The 18645-nt window shown below is 36.9% G+C and overlaps 4 non-coding genes and 1 pseudogene across 4 annotated transcripts; all 5 read right to left on the bottom strand.

Moving 5' to 3' along the window:
* Positions 1-3099: 3099 nt before the first annotated feature.
* On the bottom strand, positions 3100-3225 carry LOC114822357 (small nucleolar RNA SNORD14). The gene has a single exon (XR_003770433.1). It is a non-coding gene; the product is annotated as a small nucleolar RNA SNORD14 (small nucleolar RNA).
* A 97-nt stretch (positions 3226-3322) lies between these two features.
* On the bottom strand, positions 3323-3418 carry LOC114822388 (small nucleolar RNA Z101). Its single transcript, XR_003770465.1, has one exon. It is a non-coding gene; the product is annotated as a small nucleolar RNA Z101 (small nucleolar RNA).
* A 74-nt stretch (positions 3419-3492) lies between these two features.
* On the bottom strand, positions 3493-3579 carry LOC114822398 (small nucleolar RNA snoR14). Its single transcript, XR_003770476.1, has one exon. It is a non-coding gene; the product is annotated as a small nucleolar RNA snoR14 (small nucleolar RNA).
* Positions 3580-3664: 85 nt separating this feature from the next.
* On the bottom strand, positions 3665-3751 carry LOC114822395 (small nucleolar RNA U61). Its single transcript, XR_003770473.1, has one exon. It is a non-coding gene; the product is annotated as a small nucleolar RNA U61 (small nucleolar RNA).
* Positions 3752-7249: 3498 nt separating this feature from the next.
* Positions 7250-8260, bottom strand: LOC103404028 (beta-amyrin 28-monooxygenase-like; annotated as a pseudogene).
* Positions 8261-18645: the final 10385 nt, after the last annotated feature.

Genomic DNA, 18645 nt, shown 5'->3' with positions numbered 1-18645 from the left:
ATAAGCATTGTTTTGTTGACCCACTCAACTTTGTTTTTTGCCCCTCCAGGACCTAGATAGATGTACTCTTTGTGGCACTCGAGGAACCTCTCGACAGTTCTGAATAATTGTAGTGGGTTTTTTCCTACGATTGCGCACTCTTTCACTATTTAGTATAATTAGTTCTAATAAGTTTTAAATTTACTCACTTTTTACATCACTTACCCTTATGGTTACGTCACCTCATGGTAATGGCCAGCATGCTTTGACCTTTCTAGTTCGGGGTGTGTCACATAGTGTCGGTTAGTGACTTTTTAGTATTTGTTATAATCTAAATATTTTTAAGATAAAATGTTCATAAAATTAAATTAGGATAGTTTACATAATTTTTTATTTAAAAAAAAGTTACTATAAAAAAAAATTTAGTCTAAATTCATTCTTTAATAATCTAGGACTAAAATTTTAAGCCATAAGGGTTGGAGCAGAAAAGCTGTTTCTAAATTAAAACCTAAATTTTTAGGCTAAAAATTTTAGGTTTTAGACCAAGGATTGAAGATGGTCTTAGGGAAAATATATGTTTAACCCAAAACTCATTTCTAGAGCAAATTTAAGCCACAATTCTCTCTTAAGTTAGTGGACTGGGTCACTATATATGTGTATATTTTTTTAGATTTATATTTATAAATTCATTGAATCCAACGGTTAAAATCTAATATGATCAAATCTAACAGTAAAAAAAAAATCTAATGGTTCAAATTTAAATTCAATAGCTAAAGTAATTAAAAATAATTCGCTCATGTGTTTCATATTCTTTCATAGTGTTACACGAGTTTTATGATGTCGATTTAGTGATTTTTCAATATTTATCAAAATTTAAATATTTTTAAATTAAAATGTTCATAAAATTAAATTAAAATAGTCTAAATATTTAATTTTTTAAGTTACTTTAAAAATAAATTATCCTAGATTCATTGTTTAATAATCTCGGCTAAAAATTTAACTTAGAAGAGTAGGAACAAAAACATTATTTCTGGGTTAAAACTTAAACTTGCTAAGTCAAATTTTTTTTAAACATCTAAGGCCATCTCCAACCGATGGCCCCTCTGGTCCCCCAAGATTCTCCAAGATATTAATATTTTAATGAACATTACATGACCATATTTGTCTCTGTCTCCAACCGAGGGCTAGAGGGCCAGATGACTCATTTTAGCCTTGTCACAAAAAATCGTCTCCAACCGAGGGCCAAAGGGCCATAAGGCCAAACATAGGATGGATATTAGCTAGTTGTTGGATTTGATTTTTTTTTTTTGCTATAAATAGGATGGATATTAGGATATAATTCACACAACTTTGAATTCAATCCATTTCAATTCAATCTCTTTCAATTCAAGTTTGCAATGAATTCCAACTTTGAATCCTCCTTAGATTCCAACTGAGAGTCCTCATCCAATTCCAAAAGAAAAGCAAAATGGGCACAAATGAGACGAGAAGATGAGGAGTTTGATGAAGAAGTTCAAGTAAGACGCAACAAACAAAACATAGCAACAACCATGGCTGCAGCCATGATGTGTCAGCCAACTGAGGAACAACCTCAATGGGATGGCTCTATTGCTGATCGCTCTTACAAACCACGACACAGAGCGATGACGCATGCTAATCTGTTGAACAACTACTTCGACCCCAACTCGGTAAAAATATGAAATAAATTTTGTGAAATAGAAGTTATAGAAAAAAATGGAATATGAAACAAATTTTGTGAAATAGAAGTTATAGGAAAAAAATAAAATTTAAAAAAAACATGAACCAAATTTTGTAAAATATAAGTTATAGAAAAAAAAGTTAGTTATACAAAAAACAAAGGTTTAAATTCATAAAAACAAAAAAAAAATTGAATACAACGACTAGTGACTAGCTAGCCGTTGGAATTCAAATTAGAATTCAAATTAGTGTCGATTTTAACTGACACTATTCAAACTGATATTATATTAACATTGCTATTATATTATATTAACATTGCTATTAGTGTCGATTATAACCGACACTAATAATATAGTATATATTATTTCTGTCGGTTATAACTGACAAAAATAACAAAACATTAAAAAAAATAAAAAAATTGCCAACCCCAGGCTGGCTGCATGCAACCAACCCTCCAACCCTCTTCGATTCTGTAGGACCCTCCCAGATTTCAAAACCCTCTGACCTAACCTTAAAAGATGGCCTAACGGTCTCAATTACTTCAAAAAAAAAAAAAAAAAACCACATCACGATGTTACGTGTCTAAACTTCATTGTTCCAGTACTTGAAAAAATAATGCCCTTTTATCGGAGGCCGTTGACAATTTTTTTACTGAAATGGCTACAAGTCACAACCTTATTTGTTGGGAATTCCAGGTGAACTTATGTAGAGAACATGAAAGATTTCTCCACTCCATATGTGGGACAAAGTCCTACGAAGACTTAAAAATGGACTACAGAAAAAGACTTTTTAATCCTTGAATCTAACAGAAAATATAACACCAAATAGAGCACAATGCCGTTGTAGAATTTATAAAGCCAATCCCACTTGGTAAAATAAAACTTTGGTTTTGTTGGTGGAGGTCTGACGTAGCCTAATGTTTGAGCAACACCAAAGAGACCTTAAATTTGAACAGAAACCCGATTTTTCACCATATAGTAACTTGAATAGCAATCTCCATATTATATACAGAACCATGCCTCTTTCATAATCCTCATTAGAAATCGTTGTGATCTGCGTAAATAGTACCACCTAGAGTTGAAAAGAGAGCATATTTACAAAGAATTTTAGCTTAATTTTTTTATGGGCATTTTTAAGCTTAAAACATTTAAATTCCAATAAATAACAAAAATTTACACAACCTACCACATTCTTATACACAACTGCATACACATATGCACCACATTAAAAATAAAAATAAAAAATCATAAAACACCATGAAAAAACTCGTGAGATTAGTTGAAGATAGTTTTTTTGTCGAATTTTGAAGATAATTTGATGAGGAAATTCGGTAATCCAAGTGGGAGTTAATCATTAATGACGTTCAAATCTTAAACTACTTAAACAACATACATTGTAGTTATATGCATCTATCAAAGTTAGTGTCTCAGACATCCAAGGAAGGAGAAAAGCAGCATAAGCTCTCAAGCCCGGCGAAAGGCGAAAGCTCTTAGTCGGCCACTGCGAATGTTCTTGAGAAACAAGCCTTCGGATTTGTCATCACAGACAATAAATTATCAAATTTCATAAAAATATCACAATGATTTAATAATTAGCATTTATAAAAGAAGCAGACAAGTAAAATTAGTAAAAAAACAAAAAGGAACAAGGGCATCAGTTCTCCAAGGTGATAGATAAAACATCAATGAATTTCAGACGCAAATTACCCATAAATACCAATTTGATTCATCACCTGCCCCCACATTCTTGTCAAACAAAAAAATAAAACTATGGTTTTTATTTGAATTGCGAAAACAATGGAAATTTAGAAAGAAAGCGATCGGAACCTGTCGGGATTCACAGTAACATCACACTGTTACCAGTCAGTGGATTGACAGACATGAATTTCTATCGTCACCTCGCTTTCTTCGATCAAACCCAATTCCTAAAACAATTAAAAAAAATCACTATAAAACCAACTAAAACATGAAAACAATAGAATGGAAGGAGGCTCAGAACTTCTTAGAGGGTTGTGACCGTCATCGACGGAGCTCGAAAGCTGCCGTCTTTGGCACAAAGAGCTTCATCAACGCCATCAATACAGAGAATTAGATGCCAAGACAGAAAGGATGAAGGGAAAGGAAGGATGGAGAATCGGCCCTGGATTTGGAGGAGGCGAGGAGAGGAAAAAAGAGGTGACGGTTCTAGTTGAGGAGAGAGAGACCGGGAAGAGGCAATTTATAGACCCTAGGAGGAAACCCTAGTTTTCTTTCTAAACCCTATGGGCTGAAACGTTGGGCCGCACAAATAATTTCCTTGGGCTTTAGAAATGGGCTTTTGTTTAATTATAACGGTAGACTAGTAAATTTATTAGCTGATTGTTGACTCAAGGGTTATATGAAAGAGAATTAAAATCTTAGGAGGTGTTATTGTAATGTCTCAAACTGAGGAGGTTTCATACAGTGTTAGTGTAATAATACCCTTCAATATTATAATTGTCCCAACATATATGTGCGTGTAGTGCTTTAAAAATTTATTAGATAACTTATATAAAACTACCTCAATTATGGGGTGAACCACAATCTCATACCTCATGTTTTAAACATAGCAATGTCATACATCAACTTATGAATTCATTGTAATGTTAAATCTCTATTAGATTTTCTGTCAATTTAACTGTTAAAATGATGACGTGGCAGAAGCGCGACCCACTCATTTGCCAACCAGCTTGAAATATTAATTAATTATAAAAAAATTATTACTTATAATAATTAAAATTAATTAATTATTAAAAAAATCTCCCCAACTCTTCTCCCCCCAGATCGCCAGTCATCTCCTCCTCTCACTCTTTCCTCCTCAATCACTCCCTCCCCTCACTCTCTCCTCTTCGTACCATTTCATTCCAAACCTAATCCTACTCTGACTCGCAACCTCCTTCTTCTTCCCCCTACTTCCCGACCCTAAACTCCAATTCAACCCGAGCAACGAAATGATGGAGGTGTGAAAGATCTCATCTTTATCCTATTTGCAAGGAAGGAGGCGCAAAAAGTTTTGGTTTGTCGGATTTGTGAATGGTTGCCCAGGAAAGGAATGAGAGGAGGATGGTGGAATTGGCTAGAGAGAATAGGTGGAGGAGACTAGGGAGGGTGGGGATGTGGTATGATTTTATATTTTCTGGGTTTGGGATGGGATGGGATGGTAAGAGGAGGGAGTGAGCGAAAGTGATGACAGGCGATCTGAGGAGAGAGAGGGAGAGAGAATTTTTTTTAATTAATTTTAATTATAAAATAAAAAATAAAAAATTATTAAATAAAAAATAATAATTAATTTTTAATTAATTAATTTTTTATTCCAGTTGGCGAAGAAGTAGGCTTTACTTTTGCCACGTTATCATTTAACAGCCAAATTAATAGAAAATTTAATGAAGGCCTGACTTTGCAACAAATTCATAAGTAGAGGTATGATATTGCAATGTTTAAAACATATGGTATGAGATAGTGATTCGACCGATAGTTGAGGTAGTCATGTGTAATTTACTCAAATTTATTTGGTAAGATAGATAATTGTCTAGTAGTAATCATCATAACATATAATACATTCTTGCTAGAATGTGTAGTTCACATTCATATTATTACATCATCATCATTATGCAAGGTAAAAACCACAAATTATTCAAATTAATATCTCATTGTAATCAAACAAATTGACGGTTACGGTGGTTGAAGGAAAAATTTTGTCCTAGCTAAGAACAAGTATGAACATTTGAATACTCATGCAAGCTATTAACACTTTAAAGTAGGCATGCATTAAAAAACAATTCATAAAACCCATGACTGTCAAAGCCTAGTATATGGTGAACCAATAAACTCTTTAACAACATTAAAGAGAAGTAAAGATTTAGAGTTTCTTTACCCTTGAAGCTCATCCTTGTTTACATAAGGGATTCACCCAAGTGGAGGGCCTTCAAGTCACCTCCAAGCTCCTTGAATATTCCTTGCGATTTTCCTCCTTTAGTGCTCCTTTGATGATTTGAGGAAATGAGGATATGTTCTCCAAAACACCAAAAGTTTGATGTCTCTAAGTCTCTTCACCAAGGATGTATCTTGTGAAGATGATATGGATGACTTAGGGAAGAAGAGATTGCTAGATGTCCCTTCCCTTAGTGGCCGGCCTCTTGGAAGAAAATGGAGAGAAAATGTTTCACCCAATTTCAACTAGAAAACCCTAAATGAAAATAAAGCTATAAAGTTGAATTTATACTTCATTACAAGTGAGTGGCAAACTTGTAATTAATCCAAGTTTGCCCATCCACCCTAATGGCCGGCCTCTTTGATGTTATTGGGCTATTTGCCCATTTTGTTTTAGTTGTCATACAACTTAAACATAATGGGCCTTTTGGACCAAAACGCTTTTGAGCCCCGAAACCCAAAACCAACATATAAGCCCAACACGAACCTTTCGTAAAATTAATTAACTAATTAATTAATCTTGACAATTCTTCAATTAAACCATTTAATTGTTTATCCATTTCATTTGATTTGTTCACATACATCCTTACTTGGTGTACGATCCATTAGCTTCCAATTAACGAGGCAGTGGGCGATTGTTACTCTTAACGATCGATTGTGAATTGAAACCACATTTCAATTCTCCCTTTATTGATTAGTGTTTGCTAACCATTAGGGCTTCCACAAACCATGAGTGACGCCTAGCAGAATATCATGGTTACCCAAGCTAAGTAGAATTGGTTGGAGAACCTATCCAGTTACAACTACAATGCAATACGGTCCTTCTCTAATACAATACTCTTAATCACATTGTTTAAGTGATAGTTTGTTTCATGTCTACTATCCAATGTGATACTTTCCTATATGATTCCCTTGAATATGATTTGGAACAAACTTCCTAAGTCATATTCATTTGCTTTGGCCAAAGACTTTAGAATCATATCTTAGAGTATTCTCCTTCCACCATGGAAGGTTAGAGATCCCTTGTTGTGCATTCATATGTCTACATGACTAGATAGCTTGACCCCAACAATGCCGTGGACACTCCGATGGAATGCCGTTTGACATGATCAAAGATCAAGGACCTAACCATTAGACATTTATGATGCCTCAGGTCAAAGGACTACTTTGCATATTGCAACTTTAGAGTTCATACATGACATGTATGTTCGAACTCTCTTTTGATCGTAGTTTAGTGTACTCGATTACTCTTTCGAGCACCTATGTGTTTGTCTTAGTGTCCAACACCAAATGACTTGAGACTAGTCATACTCACGCTTGAGTCAACATAACACATACTAACCTTAGCGGATTGTCAATGCCCAATTGGCAATCCTATGGCTAGGAACGTTTTAGGAATGAACATAAAAGAATGGTCTCGATAATCTAACTCACTTAGATCACTTGTCTCTTAGATCAAATACATCCCTTGGATTCCCTTATTGCTTAAACACATGATACAATAAATAATGATTAACAATAAGCTTTGCCCTTCATTAAACATATAAAAGTTTAATACATTAAGTATTCCAAAAAAGCTATTACATCAAATGAGTGGCTTTGTGGGCATACTTCCAACAGTGGTTTCAATTAATGTGATTGTGAGAGAAAGGGTGGATTAGAAGTCCTTTGGTAGGCACGGCCAATGGGTCCAATACAATTTTCTCTTGGGGAGGAAGTCTCTCACATTTGAACCTCTAGACCAGGTTGTGCATGAACACAAGTATTTCCAACCGAGCATACTCTTTGTCGAGGCATATCATTGGCCCTCCTCCAAATGGAACATAAGTGTATGGTGTTGGCCCAGTTCCTTTAAACTTCGACGAATCAAATTTATCGGGTTCCTGGAAATATTCTACACTCTTGTTCGTTGTGATCGAACTCCAATATAATATTCAACCTTTTGGAATTGTGTATCCATTGAAGACAAAGTCAGTTGAGGCTTCCTTGAAGGATCCTTGAATTGGTGGTGTCAATCTCATCACTTCTTAAGCTACATTCCCCAAGTGCTTCATCTTTTGAATGTCATCCCAGTTCAACAACTCTCTTGGGGCTTTCAAATTTGCAATCTCCATTTGCTCTATAATTAGTATTTGATTTAGTATCCAACAACAACGAAAACGTAAATATTATTTTTAGTAATTTGGATGTCATTTAACCCAAGTGCCTAAATTATGGAGCATTTGGTGCAATTACGTACCCTTGTAGGCTGCATCGTAGATGTGAGGGAGTTTAGCAAGAAACTTGACAATGAGGGTGCAAACAGCGTCGACAGCTTCATAACCACCAATTAACATCCCCATAATCTTAGTAGCCATATCCAATTCCTTCATGTAGGTTCCATCCTCATCGCATGTCATGAGCATGTGTGACAAAATATCTTGTGTTGGAGAAGCCTTGCCGTCAGCCAAATCAGCCTTCCTCTGCTTTATTATCTCTGTCAACTTCCCATTGATGAGTTTGGAGGCCTTGATGGCTTTGCGAAGCGGGGTCCCAGGTAAGTCAATAGGCATCGATATGACTCCAGCGTTAGCCAGATACAAAGAGTGGCCTAGTTTGTCTATGTCCTTTTGGTCCTCGAGGCTAAGAAACAAACGTGTAGCGGTCGCCGAGGTGTAGTTGCAGTAATATTAAGTATAAACATGTAATATACAATAATAGTAGCATTTACATGTTGTATTTATGTGTGTGTGTGTGTGTGTGTGTGTGCACGCGCGTGTGTGTTTGTAAGATAATTGATTAATTAGAAAGTATATTTATAAGATAATTGATTAAGGGAATTGTTATTAGCACTCCAAAAATCTCGTTTGGCATTCCAATAATACAGTTGTGAGGAGTGTAGAATGAGACTTTTTGAGTGCTAATAACAGTTCCCTTGATTAATATGTTTTCATTCTTTGACATGCTATATATATGTGTGTGTTTTCAGACTATAATTAAACAAATTACCATTCTTGCTAATCGCCCAATAAAATTAATAGGACCTATATAAATGAAATTTCATCAAATTAATACTGATCAAGAGATTGATATTCTGAATGATATAACATAGGCTTTTTAGCCAAAATGGTCTCTGAGATTTGCATAACTCCTCACTTTGGTCCCTGAGATTTGAAATCAATAGAAGTGATCCCTGAGTTTGTCCACCATCAATCATTTTGGTTATTCCTTAAAAAATCTCCATTAAATACGGATAAAATGACCAAAATACTCTCAATTTTTGTCAAATCATTTTGCCCATTATTTATTTAATTGATAGTATTTTTTTTATTTAGTCATTATTTAACATAATTTTTCAAAGAATGACCAAAATGATTGGTGGTTGATAAACTCATGGACCAATTCTATTGATTTCAAATCTTAGGGATCAAAGTAATGAGTTATGGAAATTTTAGGGACCATTTTGGCTAAAAAGCTTATAACATATTTGTTCGGGCGAAGATTTCTCCGGAGAGGGCTCCTTGGCTTTCAGCACAGCTCCCCAAGGGATTGGCATTTTGGATATGTAGTTGGGCTCTTGACTGCTACTGTGCTGCAAGAAGAGGATAAAGTTAGTTTTGAAAAGTGCATTGGTAGGGCCGTAGTTGTAGGCCTTGAGGCTCGCAATCAAAACTAACCAAGTGCTAGGCGTGCCACTGCTATCTCAGTATAGTAGATGTAGAACAAGATTGTGCACCCCAAGTTACTCGGACTTCTTGTTATCAAAGGCAAAGGATTGTCGTGAATGAGTTAAGTCCACATTAAGGGAATGGGTTAAGTCCATATTAAGTTCTTTTTCTTGCCTTACGAACAAGGACTTTCAGTTCATAGTCTTGTATGTTCGAATGGGGGGAGTTCAGATCCCCTTAAGTCATTTACTTGGTTCTTGATTGATTTTAATGATAGCATGTCCATTAAAATAACTATATCTGGATGCAAATGGAACTCTTATAATGGGAAAACTGATGGAAATGACTTGAATACACTGCTGCCCCGAGGACGTACTCCAGTCACACTAACTGTAGAGGAACCTCCTAAATATTATGTCTTGTTTCATTTATTCCATTGCACACATACCATCGATTTTACAACACATTATCAGCACGAGAAGATCTAATGTCAGTGGAAAGCACAATGCCATAAATCCGGTGAAGCACTACCTACCTTTCACCTCTATCAACTGGAATCTCACAAATAAGAAAATCTTTTCGTTTCATGTTCAAATCTCTTTACTATTGATTTTCCTAAAGCAACTATATATCTTGTTGTATGACTGTATATCATCATTTGCAGAAGCAAAATGATACAGACTCAAAATCTAAATCTGTAGAAAATCTGATAGCCATAAAATTCCAACGGTACTATCGTCGCAGATATCTAAAACACCAACTCAGTTTCCAATTTTCGCAAAAAAATGGACAGCCACCTTATGAGTACCCAAACTCATTTTTCTGTAGCTCAAATCGAAACTATTTCTTCACGGAAGTTGTTTGGTATCCTCTTATCCATATCATACTAAACTTTGAGCTAAATCTAATGGTTGGATCTTCTCATAAGTTGTAGGCACTACTCTTGACTCCAAAACTTATAGGAACCGTTTCGATTCTTTCGAAACTCACCGGAGGAGGAACACCAGTTGAGACTTATTGTTACTATTACTTCCCGAGTAACTAAAAGGACTTAGAGTTGTGAAAATAAAAATAAAATAAAAGGGATGAAACAAAAGGAAGTGGCATACAAAGAAAAAGAAAAAAAAATGATGGAAACTTAATCATCACCCTTTTCTATTATTGATTTATTTATGTGAATGGTGCTAGTTTAAAGCCCTTTCACAAGTTTCATTTACATAAATGTAATTTATTTACAGTGGGTGGAATTATCACCCTTTGCTTTAAGTTTTGATTTATTTATGTGAATAGTGCTGAATTAAAACCCTTATCACAAGCTGCTTTACGTTTTGATTTATTTATGTGAATGGAGTTGAATTAAAGCCCTTGTCACAAGCTTTATTTACTTAAAAGCAATTTATTTACCATGGCTGGAATTATCGCCTATTGCTTTAATTTATTTATTGTATTTTTTTTTGTTATGATGAGTATATACAGGACCCAAAGTTCCTTGAACATATCAAAACCTGCAGTTTCTTGATCATCATCATATAAAATGATTGGACCCGAAGTTACATCATGTAAAAAGATCGAGCATGAAGTCCCTTGATCTTCAAGATCGGACATGAAGTTCCTTGATGAGTACCGTAAGTTTGAAGTTCCGCAGTGCCACAACTTAATTGTAATAAAGGCCATAAGAGTCTCCGTCTACAGACTATTAAATAAGGACCAGAAGTTCCTTGATTCATGTAAATGATGATATAATCCATGCATATTTGCTAGAGAGTTTACATCTCAAATTTTTTATGATTATTGCATGTCACTGGGCATTGATGTTGAACACCATGTTCCTCATGTTCATACTCAAAATGGTTTAGCATAAACGTTTATTAAGCGGATGAAATTGATTACACCCGCTCTACTCGTGAAAACGAAATTGCCAAGTTTTCTACATGGGGACATGCCATTTTACATGATACAATATTAGTTCCATTGAGACATGTTGCTAACCATTAATACTTCTCAGTACAACTCATGTTTGGGCACCAGCCAAACATTACACATTTATGAGTTTTTTAGGTTGTGTTATCTATAGTATTCTAAAAATCGGCCTAGGCGATGGAGTGTTGCCGCGATTTAGGCCAAATCATCATACTGAATCGGGTAGGAGTTACGCACCCACCTAGACACTCTCTAGGTGGTCTAGGCGGCCTAGATGGCGGCCTAGGTGGTGGCCAAGGCGGTAGTTTTTTTTTTTGGCGAATTGAATCTCTGGTCTTTAGTGGTTGTCGGCGTCGCATCTTTCGTTTCCAATTGGTGTTGTATCTTTAGCAGAAAATGAAAGATCTAAAGAGAAGAGAGAGGATGGGAGAGAGAGAACAATTAAGTTTGCAAACTTGCACCACATTAGAGGAGGAAATTTACAAAGCAAAAGCAAGATATAATATGAAGAATTGAGAGAGGATGAAGAAGAAACGTTAAAAAAAAAACCAAAATAAAGGAGTTCAGCTTTCCAATGCGTCAAATGTGTTAGTGTGTGTATTCCAACTCTTATCATTCAATTTTTTTAAATTTTTTTACATTATGTCTCACATAGATTGGGGCCTTAGGTTATGTGAGAGAGGTGGGAACCGTGGGATGAATCTTTTGGTGTGGCTCCACAGATTGGAACCTTGGATGATGTGAAGGAGGTTGGGTGGAGGGATTTAAAAAAACATTAAATACTAATTTTATTCAAAATATCTTTTTTTTTTGTTGAGACTTTCCTCTCTTGAAGACCACATCGTACTATGCTTAAAACTCTAACATCACATATACCATTCCTTTAAAAAAAAAAAAAAAACATATTTTCCATGTTTGTTTTTATATCATATGGTAAATTTAATTCATTTATAATAAGTATACTCAAAACCGCCTAGGCGCTAGGCCCCAACTCACAACTTGACTAGCGCCTAGTGTTTTTTAGAACCTTGGTTATCTATGTGCCTATTGCACTGCCACAATGTAATAAAATGAGGCATCATCGCAGATTGGGAATTTATGGATTTGATTCACCATCTATCATTCAATATTTGGAACCCTTGATTGGGGATATGTTTACCGTGCGATTTGCGGACTGTCATTTTGATAAAACAATTTTCTCACCGTTAGGGGGAGAAAAGACCATTCTAGAATAATGATGAGAAAATACCGTTACAAAAGAACGACGAGAATAGACCGTTCCAAAAGAACAACGGATGTATCCACCTTGTCTTTATTTGATTCACGAAGCAATCAATGTGAAAATGAAGTGAGAATAATTGGATGATGCAACGATGTGCCAATCAAATGCCAGATGCATTTAATGATGCAACGAAAGTGATAAAATCACATACTTTAGTTGCAAATGTGCCTACAAAAATTCATGTCCCTGTTGGACAAGATAATGTGGCAGTAAATGATTTATCTGTTCCACGCCTGAAGGGTAAACCCTCTTACTCAAAAGATTTAATCCTTTGAAAGAAGAAGGATATGACACTACTAAACTATTGCATTCCCAAAGCATAATTGTTGCATGCCGGAAGCATGACAGTCACCACATGGATACACGTCCCAGAAAGGAAAATCCATGGACATGGGAATGTTGATCTCTCATGCATGAAGCATGATAGACGTATATGTTCCAATCACTCAACCCCCAGAAGTGGATATTAAAATCCAAGCTTTATAACACTCAAGAAGAGGTTATGATCTGCTTTCTCTAAAAGTATGACTATCCTATAAGAGATAGTGTAATACCCTTGAAGAGGTAATGGATATCCAAAGAAATGAAAAAGCTTTTATGCATGCGTATGCACATAAGAATATGGCATGCACATGAGAATATGGAATCACGGGTTGATGATAACCAACGGTAATTTTAGTTTTTACAAGTAGCTACTAAATTCATCAATGAGCTGTGTTGATATTGAGTCCCGTTCTTTTTTTGTCGATGAAAGGAAAAATTATTGGCCAAAATTGGAGAAGGGCAATTCCATTACAATTTTGTAAGAACGTGGAAAAATGGACCTATATATGTATATAATACAAATAGCCAAAACATGTTGAACCAAGGAGGTTACATACGGGCATTTGTAATACAGTGAAATGCACTCACATGATATGACACAAGGTTACTAATTAAAACTTGAAATTATACTTCTGTAAACGAGTTCATATGAATGGAAAATTATGTATGAAGGGTTGTGAGCCGCCCACATCATATCTCCATAAGTAAATCCCTCAAGTATACATGGGAGCAAATTGCTCTATATAAGTACTAAAAGGGTAATGTGTCATGAAGTGTAGAAAATCCCTGAAGGATTCAAATTGCTTAAAGTAAGCCCTGGAAGGGTAAAGCATAAATGATGTACTCAATACCAATGGATGGTATAATTTGCCTTAGTGAGTAATATCATTATTGTGAAACCCCGTCCCAAATTTAATGTATTTTCATAATTAACAGACTTATGAAATTACAAAAATACCCTTGAGGCATAGTTGTTAACTTTCGTTGACCGTATCGTTGAAACACGCAGTTTTAATTTAATTGAGTTATTTGTATCGTACTCATCACCACAAACATGTAGGCATGAATGGATTCGAATTTGGAGTTATAACGAAGATTTTACATTTCGAATGTCGGACGTTTTTCGGATATTTTCGTATTTCGTCTTTAGTGACATTGTTATGTGTGCCATATGCAGGTCCATTTCTTTTTTTGTTTCCCCCGCCCCCTGCCCCCCACAACCCCTTTTTCTTTTCTTTTTCCTTTGGACCCGTGAGTCCCCCTTCCCTTTTCTAAAAATATCAAACTATCTCTCTTTCCCTCACTTCTCACTTTCTCTCTTTAACTCTCTCCTCTCTTACCCGAGCCCTCTCTCTACAACTCTCCCCCTCCTCTCTGAAACACACACACATAGCAACCCTAAACCACCACCACATGAGCGGAGAAGCTACGGAAACCCCATGCCAAGCCGAGGAACTCTCTAACGACGTTGTCACTATTCATCATCTTCCCAAATGTGTTTCATAATTTCCGACGTTGAAAACAGCTTGGAGTAGCTTTTCCAAATTTTTTGGCGAGCACCCACATTCGAGGTGTTTTTCGGCAAAACCACGGCGAGTTAACCTTCGTGCAAAGTGCACTATTAGCGGCAATTTTGTCATTGCTATTTCGCACGGCTCATCGTTTTCCCTAAAACACATGCTTTAATTGTAGAAATGCATACATAAAAAGCATGATTTAATGGTTAAGTTTTATGAGTAAATTTGATTTACACTTTATGATTATCATGTTTATTGAGAATATTTTGGAATACCATACTTTATCGAATTTATGTTCTTTGTCGTATATATGATGGATGACTATATACTATTTATGAACATGTTTTTACACTCTTTGTAGTATATATGATGGATGACTATATACTCTGAAGATGTTTTGAGATATATGTACTTATGTTGGAAAGATTATATTCAATGTTTTTGTGCGTATCTAGTGGTCACTGTCCTGCTTACAGGCGTATGTTCTACCTACAGGTGTATGTTCTACCTATGGGCGTATGTCCTGCCTACGGACGTGTGTTGTACCTACAAGTGTATGTTCTGCCTATGGGCGTATGTCCTACCTACAGGTGATGGTTCTGCCTATAAGAGCGTGACGGTCTTGCCTACGGGCGTATGTTCTGCTTACAGGCGTATGTCTTGCCTACAGGCACGTGATGGAGAGCCTTCGGGCGATTTGATACCACTAGTTAGCACATTATATACTATATATGTTTTATGAAAGGTTTTATGGCATACTAGAGCTTTCGGAAACCTATTACATATTATGCTATTAGTTTTCATAAACTTTGGAGGTTAGTACGTTGTTGAATAACTATGTTTGTACTACTTATATATCAACATGTTCCACTAATGTTTGTTTTGCGCCCCTTCAAGACATAGGAACGAGGCTTACTATCCGAGCTACGAGGCATTCCCCTACCAATGACATCGTGCCATCCTTTCTGCTTTGACATCGTTATAATAACACCTTCCGCTTGTATACTAAATTAGATGTATGCTTTAAACATGTTATGCATTATCACTATCATTATCATTGTTGGCAGTTGAATATTATTATATTATTTTATAAGGTTTATGTTGAAATATTACATTGTGTAGTTCGCGTGAAATTTACATGTATGTTTCACATGTTCTCAGCATATGCATTCATTAAATGGGTTGCATCACCCTTGGGTGTCAGCTAGCATATGGCCATCCCGATGTCCCTCGGACGTCGGGATTGGGGTGTGTCAAATTGGTATCAAAGCATACTTAGGACTTCATTCTTCCATATGGTAATCATAAGCTTTCTTATGGCCATGATCTTTCGTCCTTCTAAATCTTGTTTGCCTCTTATCAAAATCATGGATCATACTGGTGGGAATGTACCTCGACGACTTCATTCTGGTCTAATGGGAAGAATTTAGCAATTGACCTCCGCGCTATGAAATGCTTTTCCTGATAGTAACAGGCCGAGTCGTGCATATATGGAGATTGCACGTAGCCACGATGTTACAGAACTTAATGTAGTTGGAGCCTGTGAGGAGGCTGATGATTGTTTAGAAAATATGGAGGACACCCTAGAGAGTATGAGATGCCCAAAGTCTAAATGGGCGAATACCGCTGGTTACTTCCTTAAGGGGAATACGAGATATTGGTGGAAGTCAGTGATGGGCTCTCGCCCCCGTAACTATGATGACTTGGGATACGTTCAAGAGACTCTTCAGCGCACACGTTTTGAGCCCCGGTTATCAGTTAAGGAAGAGACATGAGTTCCTAGAGTTTTGCCAAGGTAATATGAGTATTACCGAGTTTGATAACATTTTTCGGCGCCTGTCAAGACACCATGAGGGAACTAGCAGGAGATGATGATTTAGCTTCAGATTGCTATGAACTAGGACTTTTGTGAGCTTCTGGCACCACAGAGGCATACCTCATACGAGGAGATGATTAAGGCAGCTTTGAGAATTGAACAGAGGAGGTGGAGCAAACTTAATCAGAATTAGCCTCGAAGCTAAAATTAGCCTCAGAACCAGAACTAGACTCGAAACCAGAATCAGTAGGGTCGTGGATTCTGATCTCGAAGTATGAAGGAGCCTTCTGCTTCTTCTAATTCCTTCGGCCCTAGACACTCTTAGTCATTCAAGCGACAAGGTCAGTGTTCGGGATCATCTAGTGAGGGCTTAGGCAATGATTCGGTGAGGCGATCTTTTGGCCATTATAATCCGAGTGCGGCAAATATGGTCGAGTGTTACAGGTGTTGCGACTTTAGACACATAGCTTAAAATTGCGATACTTCATCTTCATATGACGATTTTGCTTCTAGTTCAGGTTACGATGGGAGAAATAACCCGAGTACTTTGAGTTACGGTGAGGGTAATTATTCGACTACTCAGAGTTATGGTGGCAGTAATAACCAGAGTACTCAGGTCCCTGCTCAGAAGCAACATCAGTTTTCTGGAACAGCTTCAGGTAGTAGTACTCAAGGGAATCGAGCAGGCCGCAACAGTCAGGGTCCTAGGACTCGAGGTGATCGTAACAATGATTCGGGACATCAGGTCCATAGGCGTATCAACGCCATGACTTAATAGGAGGCGGAACATGACCCCACAGTTATTATTGGTATGTTACTTGTTTGTGGTAACTGGGCTCATGTTCTGATTAATTTGGGTGCCACTTATTCTTTTATATAATCACCATTTGCATGGGTTGTACACCCGTAACCTACATCGCTCGGATTTGATATGTTCATTCAATTGCCACCTGGAGATTTATTTTGTGCACAATGGGAGTATAAGGATTGCCCAGTTATTGCCGAAGAGGAAACCTTAGAGGCCAATTTGATTCTTTTCAAACTTGTGGAGTTTGATGTCGTCTTAGGAATGGATTGGTTGTTTAAGCACAATGCCTATGTCGAATGTAGGGGGAAATTTGTGACCTTTAATCGGCTTGGATGACCAATGATTACATTTCAGGGTGAGTGACGGATCCTCCCAAATAGTATCATTTCTGCCATCCAGACGACTAAGTTATTACAAAAGGGTTGTGTGGGATTCTTAGCACACATAGTCACGCAGGATGAACCTTCTCTGTGTGCTGGAGATATGCCAGTGGTGAATGAATTCACCTATGTATTTCCCAAGGATTTACCATGGTTATCACCTGTGAGGGAAATCGAATTCACCATTGATTTACTTCTAGGTACCAACCCCATTTCCTTGGCACCATACCAAATGGCACCAGCTAAGTTAAGGGAATTGAAGATTCAACTTCAGGAGCTCATGGATAAAGGCTACATCCAGCCCAGCATGTCTCATTGAGGCGCTTCTGTATTATTTGTCAGGAAGAAGGATGGGTCGATGAGAATTTGCATCAACTATAGGCAATTGAATCAGGTGCCGATGAAGAATTGTTATCCCCTGCCTCGGACTGATGATCTGTTTGACTAACTGAGGGGTGCTTAGGTGTTCTTTAAGATCGACCTTTGTTCGAGTTATCACCAGTTACTGATCCAGAACAAAGATGCACCGAAGACTACCTTCTGCATTAGGTATGGACACTATGAGTTACGTGTCATGTCTTTTGGGTTGACCAGTTTTCATGGATTTGATGAACAGAGTCTTCAAACTGTATCTTTATGGGTTTATGATTGTGTTCATTGATGACATCCTGATCTACTCCAAAAGTAATGCCGAGCACATGAAGCATTTGAAGTTGGTGTTGGAGAGGTTGAGAAAACATCAGTTGTATGTGAAGTTCAGTAAGTGTCAGTTTTGGCTAAACCAGATCAGTTTCCTCGGGTATGTGGTCTATGTTGAGGGAATTAATGTAGACCCTTAGAAGATTTCTGCAGTGTCTATGTTGGAACAGCCGAGGAACGTTACTAAAGTAAGGAGTTTTATGGGATTGGCTCGCTATTACCGACATTTTGTACAGGATTTCTTAGCAATCGCCCTGCCTCTTACTAAGTTGACCCAGAAGGGGATCAAATTCAAGTAGGATGAGAGTTGTGAATGGCGTTTTTAGGAGCTTAAGCAGCATCTTACTAATGCCTCCGTCTTTGCTCTTCCGAACTATAGGGGTGAGTTTGAAATTTACAATGATGCATCATTGTCAGGTTTGGGTTGTGTTCTGATGCAGCATGGGAAAGTCATCGCCTATGCTTCCAGGCAGCTCAAAACTTATAAGAAAAACTACCACACTCATGATCTAGAACTTGGAGCAGTGCTTTTTACTCTAAAAATCTAGCGACATTACTTGTACGGTGAAAAGTGATGCATTTTCACCGATCACAAGAGTTTGAAGTATGCCTTCACCCATAATGAGTT

The sequence above is a fragment of the Malus domestica genome, chromosome 16 (assembly GCF_042453785.1).
Source record: "Malus domestica chromosome 16, GDT2T_hap1".
In the NCBI taxonomy this organism is placed as follows: domain Eukaryota; kingdom Viridiplantae; phylum Streptophyta; class Magnoliopsida; order Rosales; family Rosaceae; genus Malus; species Malus domestica.
The sequence above is the reverse complement of the archived record's forward strand: the minus strand, read 5'-3'. Positions and strand labels throughout refer to the sequence as shown.